Here is a 15,864-nt window from a genome sequence, read left to right as displayed (position 1 = left end):
CCAAATTTGTCGATGCGAAAGTACCACGTTTACATTTGAGGCAAATGCGCGCCTAGTTGCGATTAGTTGTTTCTGTAATAACTACTTAGAACAGTAATAAAAAAGCAACTTCTTACACTCGCTTTTCCTGGAGACTAAGCTATCGCCACAGATGTACGTAGTATAGTTTACTGTTGTCAAACCAAATTACTATCACCAATTGCGCATTAAACTTTTGTAAGCTTGAAAAGCATTTGTTTTTAACTGAACAAAACATTGTGTTGGTTAAGTTTTTACCCGTGGTTTTGCTGTTGCGAATTGCGTATGCCGATTATCTATTTACGTACTTCGCAAATACAGGATGTATTCTTCATTTGATTCACTATTGCTTTCTAGATACTGGAACCCTACTAGACTGCTTTTTTAACGTTTTTTTTTTGCCCACGGTATTTTGAACTTTTAATTTGTTTTGCTTATTTGCTTTTCTTAACACGTTCTCCTAAGCGCAAATGTAGATGTTAGTTAATGTCTACTTACTTGCAGCCGTGTATGCCGTAAATGCCTTTCCCAGAGCGACCTTGCTTCATTAAGTGCACGAGTTACGCCAATCAACATATTGGCTGGTGGACCGAAACCAGCCTTCAACAACAGGTACTATAAGGATATCATCAATTCGTGCATTAAATATCAAATAATAAGCATATTACCAAATAAAAACAAATCTGAATTGTCATCAACATGGTCTCCAAGCAGAATTTATTCTTTTTCTTTCCTCTGCCGTTGAATTTTGCATTAAGCTTAGAGCGGCTATGCTTCAGGTTCTTTCTTCACGGGCTTTTCTCGTATAATGTAGAACTTGCGCTATGTCATCTAAAGTAGGCAAGAAAAACGATTATAGATAGCTAGCAGGAGCTGGAAACGTTGCAGGATTTGAAGCTGCTGGAACAAAAAGCAGGCGACAAAAAATAAAATAGAAATAACAATACAAACGCGTGCATGTATGCAACTTTAGCGTGGCGCTCTTGCTTTTGGCTATAATATAAACGATATAATGCTTCACTTTTGTGCATCTAGCAAAGGGATTTCAGGTGCAAAGTCGCTGCATTGTCCAAATAACGGCGGGACCTTTTCTTCAATACCCTTTGAGCGAACCATGGAAAGCATCGTATATATTTCGGCGTTCCCAGGGTCTGAACCCGCCTTGACCCGTTTCCCTTCCGTGTTCTGCCCCGCCGGGTTCGAAAAGTGTGGCAGGTTGAAAGCTTAACCTCGACCCAGATTCCTCGCAGCTGGAGCGACGAATCAGCTGGCGGGAAGCTACCGCTGTGCTAAGCACGTGAACAGGGCCACCGTCGTCGAGAGCGAACGCGACAATGCGTTTTCAAAAGGGTGCTGATTGTAAGAATGCGAGCATAAATCAGCGCACCTAAAGCAATCCTACCAGCACACACACACACACACACACACACACACACACACACACACACACACACACACACACACACACACACACACACACACACACACACACACACACACACACACACACACACACACACACACACACACACACACACACACACACACACACACACACACACACACACAAAAAAAAGGAACTCGTGGGATATTCCAGTCCCCGTTTCAGTCGTGTAGTTGACACAGGTATGCACTTGCAGAAGGCGCATAAGGCGTCGTTTCGGAATTGGCTCGCACTTAATTGTCTATAGCGGTCTACGCAGCGTCGTGCCTGAATTACTGAATACGGTACATTGCTTAAACCTTCCTAACTGCGCCTCATTCTTTTATCCCTTCCTTTCTTCCCACAAATATTGGTCCCGTGCTAATGACCGATGTATACCTTGGAAACACATTTGCTTTCCTCGTGCAAAGCCCGAAGATCCTAGCTGTTATACTTGGATGTGTAGAAAGGCCGCAATTAGCTGCGGCTTGCATATACTGGTATATGATTAAATGGATTGAGCAAAATGTGAAGAGCAGATAGAGGAAGAAAACTTGGAAATATCAGTAGGCATGGTTATCACATCTTCCGCAAGCATGACGGTACGTATGACTGTGCGCACGAGTGTGCGTATGACTAGTATACGTGTGAGTGTTGCTTCCTTGCTGACGCGTGCATTGGTCATTTTGCTCTTTGGAATGAATGCAGTTTAGTGTAGCTTATGTGTATAAGCACCACATGGCCTTAAATAAAATAGGAAAGTGGACACAAAGTGTTTTAATTGTGGACAAACAAGGAAAGTCTCAGGCCAGCGTTTCAACACGTGCCTTTTTCGAAACGTTGGCTCTATAGCGTGAGGCATCCCTTGTTTTACCACTGTTGCTCACCTTACTGGCCTGAAATTTGGACAAAGCATACATGTACGTCAGGACATCACATTTTGCTGATGCTGTGGTGAGTTTTCTAAATACGCGTACGTGGGCTTATATTTCAGGAGCTCTTGTCTAAATAAATGGGAATGGGGAAATCGTTTTGCTCGGCATCCAATACGCCGATTTTGATTCTTTGTTGCTTTTAAATGTAAAAAAAAGCTTAGAGCATGAAGTACAAAGTAAATTTTTATTCACGACACTGATATTTTTACAAAGATTCTTAAAAATAACACACACACACACACACACAAACACACACACACACACACACACACACACACACACACACACACACACACACACACACACACACACACACACACACACACACACACACACACACACACACACACACACACACACACACACACACACAACAACTGAAGAATCAAGTTTGTAACTCTATATGGCAGCAATAAAAAAGCATACCGAAATTCTGTAAACTGCACCTTTTGACATATATAATGAGAAAAAAAAAACAGCGGATTATATTACACCACTGTGAAATGTACATGTGATTTGTGAGAGAGACTTTTGCAAGACTTTTGCAAGCATTGTAACGACTTCAGGTAATTTGTAAATCGATATATCACGTATGCCCACTTCAGATGATCCACCACATCCAGTTTACAGAACTGTGGCATCTGGTTTAGTTGCAGAGTTGCGTATTTACAAATCTTGTGGTTTAGTCTGGTAAAAATTTCGAGACACTAAATCCCAACTCTGCTGCCTACATACGGTTGAATACAAATTTCCCTTTGAAACGCAACACATTCCATGCCAATCGATTAAGCAGTTGTCTCATGACGGAATTCCCAAGTTAAACCCTCCTTTGAAAATTTATAAAGAAGTGGAGTTGAACAGCACAGGTGATGCACTGGTTAGGGAACCGGCAGTCTATTGAGGCAACAAAATGGACAACAATGGAAGGATTGAAGTGAAGTGACCTTGCTAATGCCTCTAGTCCCGATTCCCGTGGATATTTCTGTAAATGCACCAATATACTGCTATTCAATTCTATTCTGCGGGGTGATCATTTTTTAGTGTTCCGGAACTTTTAAAAATCGCCTGTGGTAGATAGCATAATTCTTGTGCTTGAGCTGAATTATTCGAAGAGTCGAACAGTACTAGCACCAGAACCCGAAACACATATTAATCTAATTACCAAACATCCGCTAATTAACTTCCTAATTAATTACTTTACGGCACATGCTGCAATTTACGAATTGTGGCCGGTGAGCTTGCAAGACATATCCACTTGAAGTGGATCTCCAGGGTGACATCAATTTGAAGTATAATTTCCCAAATTGTGAGACAAAATGCACGGTCGTTCCAGTTACTTTTGTGCTTCAACACATAAAAAACAAAAACAAAAATAAATGTTTTGTTAAAGAAGTGTAACAACAGCACATTTTTACGGTGAGTTTGATGGTGCGCATCTTCGTACTGGTGTAATCCTGGAAATTCATTCCAAGTGAATACGCCTTGCAAGCTCACCGGCTACAATTTTTAAATTGACATGTGTGCCGTAAAATGATCAATTAAGAAGGTAATTAGTGAACGTTTAATTATTTGGAGATGTGTTTTGCTTTCTCATGCAAGTAACGTCCACCTCTCTGAATAATCCAGCTCAAGGACAAGTATTAAGGTGTCTGCAACAGGCGATATCTTTAAATTTCGGGAAGCTTCAAGGAAGAAATGATCTCCACATTAGCAGCAGAGTGATGAGGTGAAGTGATCAATTGGGCACGTTCTAAGTAATAGGATTGGTTCGGCTGGCGCTTAAATGAGTTAACAGAGATAAGTAAAAGATACCTTTGTCTCTTTTACCTTGCTTTAGCTCGCCTTCACCCTGCTATGCACTTCAATTATGTGGTTCGTGATTACCAGATTTCTCCTCGCGCATGATATAATATATAGTAGGTAGAAATGAAACAATATAAAAGAGAAAATTCATCTTGGGGAAACAGCGTAACGCAGACATGGGCAAGAACCAGGGATGTTCATGTAGGAAACTTGCTTAAGAATGTAACACTACGTAACGAACGGTAGCAATCACGGTAACTTGGTCTCGCTATGACAGCTTCCAAAGAGAGACAGCCACTAAAGGGCCCCTAATTGCAACCGACATTTCCGAAGAGGCGTTCCCCTCCTCACCAGTAACCCGGGGGAGCGATCGCGTGACAGTTCCGCGTGAACCGAGAAGGCTACTCGTTGTTATGCTAACTACTTTTCGTCCTAACGCGCAAGCGGGCGCAGATATTTAGAGCAGATGCCGGTTCAGCCGTGCACGGACGCTTGCGTATATCATATTCCGGATGCAGGTTCCTTTCTTTATTCTCGGCGCACACATAACGGTGTACGGTAAACGTCGACTCTCTGCAGGGCTCCGGCGTCTCCAAGGAGCCCGTACGCGCCATCTGACGACGTAACAATGCACCAGACACGGGACAGTTATAGATGGCGTCGCCCGCGAATGAAAAATTTCACACAGGGTAAGGCACAGACAAGGGGCCCCGGCGAAGGCCTACATATCCCTAAACGGTACCGCCGTTGTGCGCGAGTAAAATACTGACAACCATCGAAAAGAGAGACAGAAAAAAAAACTGCTATAATAAAATGCGGAGTCATGGCGCGGCATGCAGGGGAGGACGCCTAAAAAGGCGATGGGGTCGAAAGAAGCTGGGCGCAAAAAGAGACACGCAGAAAAGTTTTGAGGGGGAGACGACGACCTAAACTGGGCGGATGCGGAGTTTTTGGGTCCGATTTCCGGTGTCTTTTGTGATGGCCGCTAGAGGACGCAGCGGGAAGCGCGTAGCGGAGAGGGAGAGTGCGGGGGGTGGTTTGAGATTAGTGACCTGCAGCTATGCGGCCGGCCGTGCGGGGTCAGGACGATGCGTCGTCTCACTGCAGGGGCAGTGCGAGGTTCGTTTTGCCCAAGTACAAAGTATGCTGGTAGACTGGACATCACCACAGACTCGTTCAAAGTTGGGCAAGAAACGCACTGCTTGCACGACGCGGTTCATCGATCGTGCTCGCTTGCAAAAGTGGTCGTTTACAATCCTGTTCAGTTCTCAAAGGTTCCCTGCTGAGTTTACACAGTCCTTAATGAACTTTCCAGAAGCTAATAAATTTCGCCTTATAATGTTTATCAGGGAAATATTTGAAAACGAGAACTTATCGTGCGTCGCATCAGTGTTCGTCCGAATGACTCTGCCTGTTCCACCTTCCCTAACAGATTGTCAGTCCACTGTCCGGTTTGATAAAATATCCAAAGAATTCATTGTACCTTTTCTTCGATTCACCCAAATTTTGTTTTCGCATCTACAGGGAGATAAGGTAATTTGCAGAAAAACAGATAGACTGGTCGGTGGGTCAGTTTCCTCTGGCCTACTGAAAAGAAAGGAGGAAATATGCATAATAAGCTAAAAAATTATTCTGTATGAGAATGTGCTAGAAGCAAGCCATAAGCAACTCCATGCAGAGCGTCACGCGCGAGGCAAAGGAACCACGTCAGCCGCCAGTATACGTGAATGCTAAGCGCACAACACACCGCCGCGTGGCACCCGAACCGAAGCAGCTCCGGTCCAGTGCCTGGGCCCCTCATTCACCTCGTCTGCAGCTCCGTGTCGGCGCTGAGCTAAGTGACCACGTCAAACTGTGGCGCGCACGCTGTGTACACCCCTGTGGTCATTGCAGGTCCGAGCACATGGGTGTGGTTATCACCTACAAAGTCCACACAGTGACCGGACCCCCCGCGGACCCCTCCCTCTCCTATTCTCCTTACCCACCCCGAAAGTCAAAAAGCACCGCCACGCCACGCGTCCGGCCTTTGCACACGATGTGGGTACGCCGATTTCGTGCCAGCGCATTTTTTATTTTATTTTACGCGGAAACGTAGTGGACATAGTGTGTGTTCTTGTCGGGTCCACGGGTGGGGCTATCGTACACACGCACAAAGAAAGAAACTGTTTCATCTTGCATTGCTGGAAAGTGTAGAGGGGACTTTCGATTTGTACGCGAGGAAGGTGGCAGGGGAGTGTTGGCAACAGAAGTCGGGGCGCAAGTGGAACGGAAAACGATTTGGCGCAGATTTTCGCTTTCGATTTCACGTGTAGGGGCGGGTCTGTTGTGGTTAGGTCCGGTTCGCGGACTGCCCAGTCCGGTGGGTCCGAACAGTGCCACCTGTGGCACGGGCGCTTTTTTCTCTGCGATTGCACAGTGCGATCATGGTGTGACGCAGATACATCGATACAGTTATATATGTTTCCTTTCTTTGGAAAGGTAACGCGTGCATGGTTTGATGACGGCTATCGCGACAGCAGCTTAAACTTGAAACATAAGTTTAATGATGCGATTGGTTTATTGCAAACTTTAAGTGGGTCTTCTAGAACTCGATGACAACAAAGGGGTTTCAACAAAGGGGTTTTACCAGCACTGAACTTGAACGTGATTTTAAGAAAGTCCTAGACGTCGAGACCCTGAAAGAAATGCTGTCAAGCCTAAGAGCGCCCTAATTAATTTACTATAACAGATTTTCTACGAACCAGTCTCAGTTCAGAGGTGTATGTGTCAGGACGGCACGACCCCCACATGACCTGCTCGGTCCAAAACGCTAGTTATACGATGCACCCACGCGGCCACCTTCTGCGTCATGACGTCTTGACAAATACGGCTCCTTGAAATGAAACTGAAACCGATTTGCAGAAAAGCTATTTTATTGAGCGCGCTCTGAGGCTACCCATAGCTTCTTTTTCTAGGCTTTCGAGGTCGAGGACTCTCATTTAAAGCGAAAAGAAAACAAAATGACAGGCGGAAAATGTCGCTACAGTATTTCAACGGCCCTACACTCGAGCTTCCACACGCGGTTCCGGCCTCGCTGCAATTGCAAGCTTCGGGCAAACGCGAGCTCTCGCGGCTACGGGGAAGTGAGGTGTGCAATCCACTCGCCACCCGATCAAGCCCGTGCATCCTCGTCGGCGGAGCTGCTCGTCAGCGGATACGAAGCGACGACGCCCAGGACATCCGCCGATGTCGGGACAGGCAGCTGCCTCAATCTCGGCGGCCGCTCCTTTGCAGCCACCGTCGTCGGGCTTCCTTCCCGATCGGCGACGGAGCCACGGCAGGACCAGATTCCCTCGGTGTACGGGAGGCGTGCAACGCGGCTTCGTGCACGAGGCACGTGCGTTCATCAGGTGAGACGCTTCATACTTTGCTTGTCAGCTTATCCTCTGCTAAACGTGTCACCGGTCAGAAAACGCGTCAAACTGCGCTGGCTCTCACTCGTGTCACGGTAGACTGCCCAGTCACTAAGTTCAAATACCGCAACGTTTCGCGCATGATCAGATGAGCGTCCGTCCAACTGCAAGTCCTACGCGTAACAAAAAAGAAGAAAATACATCGCCACATTTTATTTATATTTAAAACCAGAGAGAGATGGGGGGATTCTCTCCCTCGAAGTCTTGCCAGCTTATCTCTTGTTACAATCGCTTAATCTATGCACTGCTTTAGCATGCACTGCAGCTGCATCCAACTTGAAGCTGTAGACCACCGGTTTTCACGAAATAGCGCGTTTTTTCATTACATTGGCCAATATTTGACATATTTGAAAGATATTCCAGGTCGAACTCTCACGATGAACTTATGTTTTTCTTGATCCTCAGAGCAAAATTTCGCAGAGGAAATGGCAATGCTATAGCAACGGGCTTGGCCAGTCAGTGAACAGTGAAACTTTTTAAATTAGGGGGTTTTACGTGCCAAAACCACTTTCTGATTATGAGGCACGCCGTAGTGAAGGACTACGAAAATTTCGACCACCTGGGGATCTTAAACGTGCACCTAAATCTAAGTACACGGGTGTTTTCGCATTTCGCCCCCATCGAAATGTGGCCGCCATGGCCGGAATTCGATCCCGCGACCTCGTGCTCAGCAGCGCAACACCATAGCCACTGAGCAATCACGGCGGGTAAGAGTGAAACTCGCCTCCCCCGAAAGTGATCAACTGGAAATGCCGCCCCTGTCCGGATTATGCATAGAAAATCAATAATGTAACCAAAATATAAAACATGAACTCCTCGCTGTGTCCTTGGCTAAATGAATTATTCTGTTAGGTCATTAGGAGGTTCACGCACGCTCTGCCGCTTTCCCATTACAACTTAGCTTAACCTGCGTTATGATATTTTTGCACGGCTTGACATAGAACTGGCCTATTGGAAGAGAAGAGCTCTCGTTTCAGAAAAGTCGGTTAGCGGGAAGGGTCTCGTTATTTGAAACAAAGTCGATTTCGCCCTTTGGATATTGCAACTAGACTTACGAATACATTTCTCAGAGTGAATTTTTTCGAATCTCCTAAATCACGTTGCAATGGGCATCGCAGTGCATTTAAATTTCTATTCGAAAAAATAAATCTGCCCTATACATACAGGACAAAAGCAAACCGTGAACCAAGAACGTCTTTTTCGAGCTGTGCCCCTTCCCACGAATGCGTGCCAACACGCCCAACTTTCCATCTTGGTTCAGTATAGAACATAAAAGAAAAATGTCTTGTGAACCAGCCGGTAAGCTTTGTACAGTGGCTCAACGAGCGACTTAACGTGTCACCGTTTGTTTTTCCCGCGTATTTGGCGGCGCGTGGACTCAGCTTTATGTTATTTGCTACCGACGCAATTCCAGAATTATAGTTCGCTTGGTACGCCATTTCTTTCTCGTATTACGATTATTTTTTTATTATTTTTTTATTGCTTAAGGGGTCTGCGTTGGGATTGCCACAGCTAGTCCCTGCAGTCTATAAACAATAAGCTGCGTATAAAAATTTGAAAGACCGCGCCATGTAAGGCAGGCGCAGCGCATTGCAGGGGAAGCCTACGAGAGTATACCTGATAGCACGTTTCCTTCTTACGGTCACCTGTAAATTTGTACCGTGCAGCATTCGACATAGTACATGATATATGTCCAAAAACAAACCAACTAGACAACCTTAATTGTGTTTGCTTATACATGGCAACGTCTGAAACCTTGCCTCGTGATGAAATCTTGAGTTCCGTCATGCTCGTGAGGCGACGACGACTCTTGGAATCCCCTGTAATGGTTTCTGAATGAACCTCGTATCAACGGTAACTGTTTCTATAGGCATGAATTAGGCAATGTTCGCAATGTTTTACGATGTTGAACCCCAGCGGACCCCTTGTACGTCCGTATAGGCTCGATGTTATCGCGTTATGTGCAGTGCACAGTAACGGGGAGAAGATGATCACTGACTGAGACCGAATACACGAATTGACACGCAGAAGCGCAATGGGCCAACTAGTTTAGTGTCAGATCTTCGTAATCTTTCGTAATAATGAACGCCAAATATTGCAAGACCTTGGCAACGCAAGCTACCTTGAAGTACTTCGAGAAGAGCGATGTTGAATAACAAAAAATAGAGAAGATAAAGAAAGAAACTGAGAATGGGTGCAGGCCATAATATGGGGCTCGCAAAGTTAGAAGAGAGCCTTAAAGATTGCAAGACATCGATGCTTCGACCATTCTTTTCGGTGAAGACCTATCAGCACGGGTTCTGGTTCAGAACAGTCGTTGACGATAAAGGAAGCTGGCAACATGTCTTCGCTAAGTACATCCAAGCCTGTATGTCAGTCCTTCCGGTGGACGATCCTTTCCGAATAGTTGATTTTCTCAAAAACTCCCCGCCAATCCAGTGTTCTTACGTCGACGTCAAGGAACTAATACTATAACATGTTCAAGGAAGCTGCAGTCAAGACGGCAAAAGCGAGCATCAACTTGTAGGGATGAATGAAGTATAAAGACATTTACATACGTTCTGTAGAATATTTATTGAATCTGCTAGGAATGTACTTGAACTCTGTGTTCATTGAATACGAGGGAGATACTTTTATTCAGAAAGGAGGGATTGCCATTGGGTCGTGCTTAGATCCAGTTATGTAAAATTTATATTTAGCGGCTGGAGACAGGCGGTTGACAGACATGCTCAAGGATACAAGTGTAATCCGTTGCTTCAGATATGTAGATGATTGTTTAGCATGCACAGACCGTAGCAAATTTAGTGCTATTAGGCCGTCTAGCCTGTGCTGAAGACGCTCCAAGAGGCACACAACTGCGTCAAATTCACGTATGAACCATGCCACCAGCGTTAAGAATATAATTACTGGATCTAAAATTAGGCCTTGAATATGAGCACACACGTTGGCTTTGTAGAACAAGAGGAGAAAAATGAATTTTACACTACGACTCGGCTCGCTCGAAGACTATAAGAAGGCACTTAAGAAATCCCGCCACAATGCAGTCACTGAAAGCCTAGACAGATAGCTAGAATTAAGAAAACCGGATACCTATTGATAGTATAGATTGGCAAACAGATCCTAGCACAAATGAAAAGGTCGGGAAAATTATACAAAAAGAAGAATAGATATGGAACTAAGAGGCCGGTCATTCTGCCTTACGTACAATACTTGTCGCACGGTGGCCTGAAAGCTATGGCGTCACAGTTCTTTTCTCTGCGGCGATCAACCTAACAGACTTGTGCAAGAAAGTAAAATCGGATAAGGAGCGGGCGAAGGGGACATGTGACGTGAAACATGCGAAAAAGTTTGTAGATCGCGAATGCAATGTGATCTACAAGATCCCACTTTCATACAGCAAGAGTATACGTGGACCAAACGGGACTTTGTCTAGATGGTAGGCTTAGAGAACAGCGATATACGTGCTAACAGATGGCCATATCTGGCAATCTCACCATGCACTGTACAACACGCAAATGCACTCCAAATTTCTACAAGACAATAGTCGTCGCTAAGGAAAAACAAACACTGACAAGAGAAATTCGAGAAGCCATAGATATAGCAGAAGAAAAAGACAAGACCGTGAGCGCCCCTTCAATCGTGCTTACTGACGGCGAAATTACATACGCACATAAGGCCCACTTACACGCGGAAAATGTTAGCAAATAGCGAGCAAGAATGGTGAGGGCGCGATCTGATAGAATCCGTAGATTTCATTCCCCACTTTCTTCACGGAAACGCATATGCATCTTTGTGCTTATTTAAATACGTGACCTGATCTGACAATAAGCCAGTTGGTAGTTTGCGCCTTCGTTCCCAGCCATGGGTTGAAATTGTCCTCGTTAGTGTGCGCTGTACGTAGCGCAATAACGATTAACGTATACGCGAATTAACTCCATCCATCGCTATGTCAGATGTCCGTGTAGGTGTTTGATTTTTAAGCAACGTAGATTCAAACCGACTGCAGACAGTCTTCACTGCAGACAGTGAAGGCCAAAAAGATGCCTTCAGGTAACATGTGTGGGTTTATTGACCGGTTGCCTTCACCCAAAAAAATATCACGTTCTCGTGACGCCTGTAGCAGAAAGGATGTTCCACATCCGCCGCCAAAGTTTGTGAGTGGTGGCGCTGGCTAACACTCCCAGGGTTCTACTAGAAAACATAAATACGTAAGAAAGGGGATGGGGAAACGGTGCCGCGGTAGCTCAATTGGTAGAGCATCGCACGCGTAATGCGAAGGTTGTGGGATCGTTCCCCACTTGCCGCAAGTCGTTTTTTCATCCACTTTCGTTTTTCCATTAATTTATCGTTTCTTTATTTCATTCATTAAGAACAAGTAATTTCCCCTATGTTGTCCTTGGTGTCAGTGTTTGTTGGCTTCTTCTGATTAATAAAAGTCGGGCCCCTCGGTTAACCCCCTCTCTTCTTGTTTATTACGTAACGAGGGTTCCGAATCCGGCAACATTGATGCCTTCAGGTAGCATGTGTGGGTTTATTGACCGGTTGCCTTCACCCAAAAAGATAACGTTCTCGGGACGCCTGCGGCAGAAAGGATGTTCCACATCCGCCGCCAAGCTTTGTGAGTGGTGGCACTGGCTAACACTCCCAGAGTTCTACTAGGAAACATAAGTACCCAAGAAGGGGGATGGGGAAATGGCAAAGCGGTAGCTCAATTGGTTAGAGCATCGCACGCGTTATGCGAAGGTTTTGGGATCGTTCCCCACCTGCGGCAAGTTGTTTGTTCATCCACTTTCATTTTTCCATAAATTTATCATTTCTTTACTTCATTTATTAATTAAGTAATTAAGTAAAGTAATAGAAAGTAGTTTCCCCTACGTTGTCCTTGGTGTCAGTGTTTATTGGCTTCGTATGTTATGACTATATGTATATATATATACACAGAACCATGGTAATATTGTTTGCCGTCGCTTGCCGATACTCAGATTATGTTTTCATTCTACGTAATTACATAATCACTCCTAATTAATTAATCAACTTTTCAAATATTACAATTAGGTGAAAAGTGTGAATGAGAAAATTGTAGAGCAACATGAAAAACTCTCGATATAGCTTTCTGTTGCTCAATACGCGCTACATAAAAGCGTTTTTCCGAGCGTGAAAGCACCCTGCAAAGTATGCGACTCTTTTTCAAGTGCGGTGCTTTAAATAATGAATGACTGAGTTGCCCTTTAGTACTCGTTAAACAAGTAACATTCTGTGCTTGTGTCCGATAGTTGCTTTTCGAAATTCTGCCGCGGGAACTTTATCTAAGAATTAAACTTACTAGAGCGTGCCTTTAAGGCGTGTCTCTTTAATCATTCATTCCTACCAATCTCATTGCTGTGCTCAGGCTGTCTTTTACGTCACGCACACATGACCGTTTATGTTTAGAGCCTACAGAGAGAATGGATTCCCAAAGAAACATTTTTATCCCCCATTTGATACCAGTTAGCTAATTTGGCAGAAAGCGAAATAATTATTTCGTTATCAGGAATATGATTTCTTCCCTCGTTGTGCCTTGTGCAAAAAGAAGCGCAAAAACAAAATAGATATAAATTCGAGCTGTTTACATTTGCAAATTACCACCGCGATTTGAGCAGTCTATTGTTTTTTTTTTTTCGCAGGCGAGAACTCAAACCGAAGTGTAGCTTAGTGAAAGTTACACAAACTGATTCTCCCCGAGACTCCTGCAAGAGGCCTAGCCGAAAGCCGAGCGAAATCCGGTAGACGAGGCTCGGCTTGGAGCACGCCGCGCTGAGAAAAAAAACTCCTGCTCGAGCGCGCGCATTTCCCGGAATTAGGCCATGTCGAGCAAGCGATCCACAGACACATTTTCATTTTCCTTTCTGTCTCAAGTCGCCTTCTCTCCACGACTTCCACCCGCACGCTCTCTCTCTCTTTCTGCGGCCGCACGACGTCCTTTTGTAAAGATTTTGGAAAATCTAGAATGTCGGCGCAGAAAAGGAAGTGAGAGAGCGTCAGGCGGAGGAGAAGAGAGGCTGTCAAAAAGAACAAGAGATAAATAAAGGTTGCTAAGAAAGCAGTTAAAACAAACGAATTTACAGAGCCCGCTTTCGAACAGAGACGAGTGCGAGCGTAGTCAGTCTGGCATCTTATCTTTTATACGTAGTTTTTTTTTTTTAATTCTCGTTGCGAATTCTAGGTGTGCACGCCTCACGAACCTGCGACGTTCACGAGGGGCACGGAGATAGAGAGAAAGGAGGAGAATATTAAACTCCTCCCTATTTTTTCGCGCAACCATCTGACCCCACCCCCCAGAAAACATGCCTCAAAGAGATTTGAAGCGAGCGAGCGAAGGAGAGAGATTGAACAGGAGAGGAGGTTCGGGGTGGGATGCGAAAGAGCAAGGAAACGCGCCTCTTTCGTCCTCGCCTCCCGCTTACGTTCGCTCGGCGACTGCTCCCTCACTCACGCCGAAACGTCGCCCCTCGGACTGCTCTTCTTCCACGCCGAGTTGGGACCCCCTCCTCCCATCACATCGCAACGTGCAAAATCACAACTGCAACGAGGGCCTACGAAACACGCAAGCGTCGTGGCAACCGCTGCGTAGATGCCGAGTACGTTATTTTTTTTATATTTGAAAGGGAGGGGGGGAGGGTAGGTTGCAAGGCGGAGGAAGCAAGGATGAGGGTGGGATTGCTGTGGGCACATCTCTCCCCCAAAGTGGAGAGAGCGGCCTACTGAAAAATGGGAGAAGGATAACTGCCGCACACTTGCATCAAAACTACGAGGCAAAGGGGAGGGGGGGGGTACAGAGTTGTATAGGGGGAGCCGAAATAAACGATCATCTCTCCCTCTCTCCCGTTCTTGTTTTCCTATGTAAAAGCACGAAGTTAAAAAGAAACAAAAAACACGTAATCAAAAGCACCGGAATAGGGACGCTGTAGAATTACGCCAAGTGAAGGATACGAGCGAAGGGAATAAAAAAATAAAGTTTCTAAACAGAGGAGCGCTAACTCCGTGGCGTCTCCCGGTTGGTCGCCGTCGAATCGGGGCTGGATCTCTACCCGAGGCCCGAATCTGGCATTCCATTTTGAACCTGGGATTGGTACGGACGGGCGGTCCCGCGTTTGCTCGTTCGGAGGCTTGGGTTCGACTCCCACGTCGGTTGCTGGGTCCGACTGGCGTTGTGTCCAACGTCCTGCTGCTTTCCGGTTCCGGGTTTGAGGTGTCATCATCGTCGGCAGTGACTGGGTCGCTGAAGAACACGCGTCCGCCTCAAGAGACTTGAATCCTGTTACGAAGTGTTACTGACGACATCGCTTCGTGCGAAGCGAGGACCCTTGACGCTGAAGCTCAGACGCTGCGGAGTATTCTACCATGCTTCTGCGAGGAAAAGGCGAACGCAAGTTCGGGAAGCTGAAGCCTTGCACCTACATACAAGGGTAGTCCGATGCACTGTGTAGGTGCCAATCAAAATGTGGTTTTGAAGGACCCTACAATGGCTTTTTCCTAGTTAGAATTGACTGCGTGACGGGACATGTCATTGCAGGCACGAAAATCGTCGCGACTGTCGTTACCGTGCCCAGGTTGTAAGGACAATGGAGTGGGTGTGAGGACAACGTTTTGGCGACGATGAGCAGCACCTTCCCCGGGCGCCGCATCTGTGGGAGGTAAGCGTCACTATCACACGTTCGGTAATTTCTTCAATGGTTCTGTGATTAGAGTTAGAAGCTCCGGTTGCTTCCGAGATGGGCTTTCGGCTTTATTTTCTCTGGCGTGCTCTTTACCGTTTGCTCAGCACGAAAGTTCCATTTTTAGCTTCAACGCGAAAAAAAGCTTCATGCGTACGGAGCTCACTTCCTAGCTAAGTTTTAAGCTTTGAACCAGAAGTCGGTTAGTAGATTTACACACTATACTGGTGTTGCAGCCGTATGTTACAGCTGTGCGCACTGTTCGAATATTGGGTAATACTGCTAAATCAGTTGGAAACAAACGGAAACGCATAAATAAATGAGAGAATTGAGTTGTTGAAACCCTTAGCGACGAGTAAATACACATGAACCAACATGACTAGCGAGTAAAAAAAATAGACCTTTCTTCCCCAGTGCTAGAATGTGAACATCGGTAAGCTGATCAAGTTTGCGCGTTCACCTTTGTGCGATGGCTTTGTGGCCCTCAATATGGCTTACAATGGAAGTACTGCCTTAATTTCATATCGTTTCGCGTCCTT

General features: G+C 45.6%; 1 protein-coding gene and 1 non-coding gene across 2 annotated transcripts in view; one reads left to right on the top strand and one right to left on the bottom strand.

Moving 5' to 3' along the window:
• LOC142557679 (uncharacterized) overlaps positions 1-15,864 on the bottom strand; it is a 183,316-nt gene that overhangs the window by 156,536 nt on the left and 10,916 nt on the right. The window lies entirely within an intron of this gene.
• On the top strand, positions 11,865-11,937 carry TRNAT-CGU (transfer RNA threonine (anticodon CGU)). Its single transcript has one exon. It is a non-coding gene; the product is annotated as a tRNA-Thr (tRNA).

Source organism: Dermacentor variabilis, chromosome 9 (genome assembly GCF_050947875.1).
Source record: "Dermacentor variabilis isolate Ectoservices chromosome 9, ASM5094787v1, whole genome shotgun sequence".
In the NCBI taxonomy this organism is placed as follows: domain Eukaryota; kingdom Metazoa; phylum Arthropoda; class Arachnida; order Ixodida; family Ixodidae; genus Dermacentor; species Dermacentor variabilis.
The sequence above is the reverse complement of the archived record's forward strand: the minus strand, read 5'-3'. Positions and strand labels throughout refer to the sequence as shown.